Source organism: Schistocerca nitens, chromosome 11, assembly GCF_023898315.1.
Source record: "Schistocerca nitens isolate TAMUIC-IGC-003100 chromosome 11, iqSchNite1.1, whole genome shotgun sequence".
NCBI lineage: Eukaryota > Metazoa > Arthropoda > Insecta > Orthoptera > Acrididae > Schistocerca > Schistocerca nitens.
In genome coordinates, this window is record NC_064624.1 from 136,464,801 (window position 1) to 136,472,346 (window position 7,546).

Below are 7,546 nucleotides of genomic sequence, written 5' to 3' on the forward strand. Positions count from 1 at the left end.
AGTCGGCCGTGGCGTTAAATTATGAATCCTCCCTGTATTTACCCGAAGTAATTTCGAGAAACGACAGAAAACATAAATAAAGATGGCCGTCGTGGAGAAGGAAATTCGAGACACTCCGGCAGAAGGAGAAATTTGTAACATTGTGCAGCAACTGCACTCCTTGATCAGGAAGTTAATGTTCTTTTGGGCTATATCTGCATGATTCGTGCGTGTTTTGCGATATAAAAATCGCATCTCCCCGGCGGGGAATCGAACCCCGGTCTCCCGCGTGACAGGCGGGGATACTGACCACTATACTACCGAGGATGCGCATTGTCTTGTAGCGATTTCAGCACTTAACTAGAACAGCGTCTAAAGTTCAGAGGTGAGTTTTTTCAGTTTACTGCGTAAGTAATGCTTCTGCCGCTCCTACGACTAGTTTCGTGTTGTGGTCCGTCTGTTCACATACTCACTGATATTTAACGTATGCGACTGCGTTAGTGATTGTTGGGCAGTCTTGTGATCAAGCAGCAACACTTTCCTCTGCCTGTTTTTGTACAATACGTTACATTTGTTTGTGCTGAGCATCAACCGCTAATCTGTGTATCGACCCTTTGTCTTCCTGAAAGGTGCTACGATTTTTTAACGTCCAGACTGAACAAAACCATTACCCGTGAACAGCCTCATAGAACTTACAACGTTATCCGCTAGTGTAATAGTAATACAACAAGTTGTTGAACAGTTGAAGTCCGAGCTTGACTTCAGCTGTAAATTAGGGATGAAGGTTGTCGATGAAACAACCGGTTTTCGGTTGTAACGTCTTTTTTTATGCCACTTTAAATGGACTATTAAAAACGCCCAAAAAACCGGTTTTTGAAATAACCGATTTTTGGTTTTTCATTCCTATTGTTTCCTCTAATAAACGTAGAAATCGAACAAAGATTGAAAAATTTTGACTCCACCAGTTTCCCAAGACAGCTATGTAGAATCAAAATATTAAATTAAATAGTCAAATATAAGAAAACTTAATCTGTCCATCGTTCGCTGCTTTTCTGGAAAAGTGAGAAGTGGTTGACTACTACAAAAATATCACCAGTATTTTCCCATTGATTCTAATTTTCTGAAGCTCTGCTGCAAAATCATGTGGAAACCGCAGTTCATGCGACTGTTTGGACATTACGAATAGTCAGTGATAAAGGCTTTTTTCCTTACGTTATGTCACAACCTACTTGTGGTTCCTCTCGGTTTTAAATCTTTTAAAGCAAAAGCAGCATTGTATTTCATTGATACCGTATTTCGTATAATACTTTCAGACTAGGATTGGTGCCGTTTGTGTAACACAACTCCTGTTCGACAACGACAGTGAGAAACAACCATGCAGGACAGGTGGCGCAAATCTTGTACACTGCATGTATACACGTACAATCTAATAGGCCACGCCACATGGTATCATTGTCTCTGCAATGCTGTACCAGTTCTTACACCACGGTTTCGTCGCTCATTTCCGTCGGCATTGTTACAAAAATAGCACTGATCGCTTTTCCCCTTTTATAGCACAATATTTCAGAGCAATGCAGATTTTACGAACAAAAATTACTCGTTCTTCAAAATAGGTATATTTAAAAACGAGAAATTTTAGCACAGCTGCTATAGCTAATTAATATTTCAGTCTTTTACCTGTTTATTAAGAACTAAAATACCGGCATCGGTTTTAACCCATCGATTTATCCCATCCGTACTAAAAATGAAAAAACCTAACTGTTGTCTCGAGTTCCCAAAGTGCGTAAGGTAGGGCTGTGAAAAACCGACCAGTTAAAAACGAAACTGGTATTTTAGTACTGACTAACCAGTACTTTTCGGTATTTGTTTGGTCTCAGTTATAACAGGCGTTTTTTTAATTTTTTGTTGATAACCGAGTAAAAGACCCGAAAGGTCCATTAGCCATAGCAGCGGTGCTACAATTTTTCGTTTTTAAATAAACCTTTTCTTAAAAAAAGCGAGGAGTAATGTTTATTCGCAAAATTAGCGTTGGTATGAATTATTGATTTATTACAGATAGTGATAAACGTAGGCAGTGCTATTTTAACCTGGCCATTTCTCGCTGTCGTCGCTGGACATGCATTGTACTGCGGAAAATGGCACCAATCCCAGCCTGCAAAAAATTTTTAGGAAGTGCTGTAAAATGAAATACAATTCTTCATTTGCTTTAAAAGATAAGTCAGCCATTTCTGTGAAATAATAAAAGAGGAAGGAAATTATTGTAACCCTAATAAATTAAAAACAATTCATTTATAGTACACGATAAAAGTAGAAAGTTACTGATCTACTGCCTGTTTCTACATAATATACCTTCATCTGCTTGGAGTCCTTGGAAACGGACAAATTAACACGAAAATAGAATTCTTCTATCTCAGTCTTCACCCTTTAGCATTCACTATATGTAATGAGCCGGGGTGCACTCAGCCCTTGTGAGCCAAACTGAGGAGCTACTTGAGAAGTAGCGGCTCCGGTCTCGCAAACTGACATACGGCCGGGAGAGCGGTGTGCTGACCACATGCCCCTCCATATCCGCATCCACTGACGCCTGTGGTCTGAGGATGACACGGCGGCCGGTCGGTACCGTTGGGTCAGTATGGCCTTTTCGGAACGAGTTTAGTTTGGTTCAGGGCTTAACAACTGGCCGGTTTTGAGCAGGAGTACTCGCGTCTGCTCAGGCACGTGCTCGCGAGCAGGTGCAAGGTCGCGGAGTAAGGAGGGAGGGGAGGGAGGGGAAATGCGCGCGCACGTTTGAATGTGATCTCGCGTTCTTAGCAGATTTAACTAGCCATATGAATGCTTTGAACATTTTGCTACAAGATAAAGATCTGCTAATTACTCATTTCATAGATCGAATACAAGCTTTTAAAATGAAATTGACACTTTGGGTGAGTCAGCTGGAAACAGGAAACCTAGCTAATTTTCCTAAATTATCATCCGTGCAAGATGTTCACAAAGACTGTGAACGTTATTCACATAGTTTAGTTGATCAGTCGCTTTCAAGATCTGACAGCACTAGACAGTGATTTTGATCTGTTCTCTCCATATTCAGCGAATATGTAAGAGATTCGTCCTGAGCTGCAGCAAGAAATTATTGACCTGCAGTGTGACAAAGAATACAGAGACAAATTTCAGAACAAGAGAAACATTTTGGAACTCTACAGACACTTCCCTCAGGATAGATTTCCTCGTTTGCACAAACTGGCGGCTACAATAATATCAATGTTCGGTTTCACGTATGTTTGTGCACAACTGTTCTCTGCAATGAAATGTAACAAGACGTGCCTGAGAAACGCATTGTCTGATCGAAATTTAAACTGCACGCTGCGCCTAAAATGCACAAGAACAATTACTCCGAACATAGACGCAATTGTAAAGGGCAAAAAGTACAAGATAACCGAGAATCCCACACTTCAGTGATACCTTTTATTGTGTAACAGTTCACAAATTAATGCGAATGTGGAGACATACACTAAGCTAATAAAATTATGTGGCACGTGTACATTCTCCTTTATTTGTTTCATTTGTCGCAGTAATAATTCGTGAGTGATATCCCTGCAGGTGGCCGCGGATTTACATTGACTGGCGGCAGCTGTTGTGTGCCCCACGTGACTCTCCCCACTCTCCGCTCTGGTCCGGTAGTGGGGGTAGCGTGCTCGCGCCTTGCTGCTCACAGCTTGCTCCGCGAGCACGTATGTTGTGAAGCCCTGGGTTAGTTTGTACATAATGACCAGCTAGTAGTTCAATCCCCGATTGCAACATAATTTTTGAGCAGAGTTTCGAAATAATAAAATCAATAGGAGGACATTGGTGATTTTTGTAGGATTCAACCACTTATCACTTTTTGAGAGAAGCAACGAACGGTGAACGAACTTGTAAGGTGGCTATAATTTCGCACCTTACAAGCAGTCATCCACATACTTTGCTATGATCTACAAACTTAATTAGGTATCATGTGATAGGTTGTACATCGTATACAGGGTGAGTCACCTAACATTACCGCTGGATATATTTCGCAAACCACATCAAATACTGACGAATCGATTCCACAGACCGAACATGAGGAGAGGGGCTAGTGTAATTGGTTAATACAAACCATAAAAAAATGCACGGAAGTATGTTTTTTAACTTAAACCTACGTTTTTTTAAATGGAACCCCGTTAGTTTTCTTAGCACATCTGAACATATAAACAAATACGTAATCAGTGCCGTTTGTTGCATTGTAAAATGTTAATTACATCCGGAGATATTGTAACCTAAAGTTGACGCTTGAGTACCACTCCTCCGCTGTTCGATCGTGTGTATCGGAGAGCACCGAATTACGTAGGGATCCAAAGGGAACGGTGATGGACCTTAGGTACAGAAGAGACTGGAACAGCACATTACGTCCACATGCTAACACCTTTTTATTGGTCTTTTTCACTGACGCACATGTACATTACCATGAGGGGTGAGGTACACGTATACACGTGGTTTCCGTTTTCAATTAGGGAGTGGAATAGAGTGTGTCCCGACATGTCAGGCCAATAGATGTTCAATGTGGTGGCCATCATTTGCTGCACACAATTGCAATCTCTGGCGTAATGAATGTCGTACACGCCGCAGTACATCTGGTGTAATGTCGCCGCAGGCTGCCACAATACGTCGTTTCATATCCTCTGGGGTTGTAGGCACATCACGGTGCACATTCTCCTTTAACGTACCCCACAGAAAGAAGTCCAGAGGTGTAAGATCAGGAGAACGGGCTGGCCAATTTATGCGTCCTCCACGTCCTATGAAACGCCCGTCAAACGTATTCCTCACCCCTCATGGTAATATACATGTGCGTCAGTGAAAAAGACCAATAAAAAGGTGTTAGCATGTGGACGTAATGTGCTGTTCCAGTCTCTTCTGTACCGTCCCCTTTGGATCCCTACGTAATTCGGTGCTCTCCGATACACACGATCGAACAGCGGAGGAGTGGTACTCAAGCGTCAATTTTAGGTTACAACATCTCCGGATGTAATTAACATTTTACAATGCAACAAACGGCACTGATTACGTATTTGTTTATATGTTCAGATGTGCTAACAAAACTAACGGGGTTCCATTTAAAAAAACGTAGGTTTGTGTTAAAAAACATACTTCCGTGCATTTTTTTATGGTTTGTATTAACCAATTACACTAGCCCCTCTCCTCACGCTCGATCTGTGGAATCGATTCGTCAGTGTTTGATGTGGTTTACGAAATATATCCAGCGGTAATGTTAGGTGACTCACCCTGTATATGAACATATAAAGGAGACTGACATTGTTACGTACGCCTTGTAAATATTTGTTAACGCTTATTGCATGAAAGGTGATGGGGTGTCTTTATTATCATACCAGTAGAGGTTGGAGCGGCAGTGGAAATGAAACAGCAGGCGGAACTAAACCCCTGTGTGGAAGGCCCACACAGGTGTTGGTCCTGCTTAAACACAGGAAGTAGCAAGACGGACGTTGGGACACCTGAGCACGATCGGCCGCTATTGTAGTAGGGCCAGAAGGATGACCGGATAATACAGGGTGATTCAAAAAGAATACCACAACTTTAGGAATTTAAAACTCTGCAACGACAAAAGGCAGAGCTAAGCACTATCTGTCGGCGAATTAAGGGAGCTATAAAGTTTCATTTAGTTGTACATTTGTTCGCTTGAGGCGCTGTTGACTAGGCGTCAGCGTCAGTTGATGCTAAGATGGCGACCGCTCAACAGAAAGCTTTTTGTGTTATTGAGTACGGCAGAAGTGAATCGACGACAGTTGTTCAGCGTGCATTTCGAACGAAGTATGGTGTTAAACCTCCTGATAGGTGGTGTATTAAACGTTGGTATAAACAGTTTACAGAGAATGGGTGTTTGTGCAAAGGGAAAAGATCTGGACGGCCGAGAACGAGTGATGAAAATGTAGCACGCATCCAGCAAGCATTTGTTCGCAGCCCAGGAAAATCGACTCGCAGAGCTAGCAGAGAGCTGCAAATTCCACAATCGACTGTATGGAGAGTCCTACGAAAAAGGTTAGTTATGAAACCTGAACGTCAACTACCCGAGGCGATGCATCGGCCGCCAGGCAGCCCGTGACAGAGCACTTCATCACTGGCCTCCAAGAAGCCCTGATCTTACCCCCTGCGATTTTTTCTTATGGGGGTATGTAAGGATATGGTGTTTCGGCCATCTCTCCCAGCCACCATTGATCATTTGAAACGAGAAATAACAGCAGCTATCCAAACTGTTATGCCTGATATGCTACAGAGAGTGTGGAACGAGTTGGAGTATCGGGTTGATATTGCTCGAGTGTCTGGAGGGGGCCATATTGAACATCTCTGAACTTGTTTTTGAGTGAAAAAAAACCTTTTTAAATACTCTTTGTAATGATGTATAACAGAAGGTTATATTATGTTTCTTTCATTAAATACACATTTTTAAAGTTGTGGTATTCTTTTTGAATCACCCTGTACTTCTTAACTTCGCAAATCTTGGACGCATGTGAGAGAAACGAAGAAGCAGCACCTCGGAAACCATGCAGGCTGGATTATTTCCGCGGATTTTTACTCACAAGGGAACCTCCCCATCGCACCCCCCTCAGATTTAGTTATAAATTGACACAGTGGATAGGCCTTGAAAAACTGAACACAGATCAATCGAGAAAACAGGAAGAAGTTGTGTGGAACTATGAAAAAATAAGCAAACTGAGTAGTCCATGCGAAGATAGGCAACATCAAGGATAATGTAAGCTGAGGAGCGCCGTGGTCCCGTGGTTAGAGTGAGCAACTGCGGAACGAGAGGTCCATGGTTCGAGTCCTCCCTCGAGTGAAATCATTGACGTCTCTGTTCACTGTAATAAGTTTAGTGTCTGTGCTTTGCGACCGCAAAAGCGTGCGATTAGTAGACGAAAGGACGTGCCTCTCCAATAGGAACCGAAAACATTTGATCGCAAGTTCATAGGTCAACCGATTCCTCCACAGGAAAACACGTCTGATATATTCTATACGACACTGGTGACGGCATGTGCGTCACATGACAGGAATATGTTGTCGACCCACCTAACTTGCACACTTGGCGAATGGGTAAAAAGATTCTTCTACCTTGCCCGATTTAGGTTTTCTTGTGGATGTGATAATCACTCCCAAAAAAGTGATGAAAACATCAGAGTTTGTCACATAAACTGCAACAAATGAATCCAACAGTTTCACAGTCGCACACTTTTCCCTGTGCTCTGTCAAAACATATGTTTTCAAAATTTTCAAATTTTTCCGTGTGAAGACCGTCGAATCCTGCATATGTCCAAGCAAATCTGAACATGTCCTGGAATTTTGGAGAGCGAAGTTTATTATGTGTGAGTGCCTGAACTTTGATAAGTGTCTGAAAATAAAAAATTAAACTTTTCACTCGAGAGAAGATTTGAACCAAGGACCTCTCGATCCGCTGCTGCTCACGCTAACCACGGGACCACGGCACTCGTCAGCCGACACTTTCCTTGATGTTGCCTACATTGCACATGGACTACTCAGTTTGTAT

At 42.3% G+C, this 7,546-nt stretch overlaps 1 non-coding gene across 1 annotated transcript; it reads right to left on the bottom strand.

Moving 5' to 3' along the window:
- Positions 1-234: 234 nt before the first annotated feature.
- On the bottom strand, positions 235-306 carry Trnad-guc (transfer RNA aspartic acid (anticodon GUC)). Its single transcript has one exon. It is a non-coding gene; the product is annotated as a tRNA-Asp (tRNA).
- Positions 307-7,546: the final 7,240 nt, after the last annotated feature.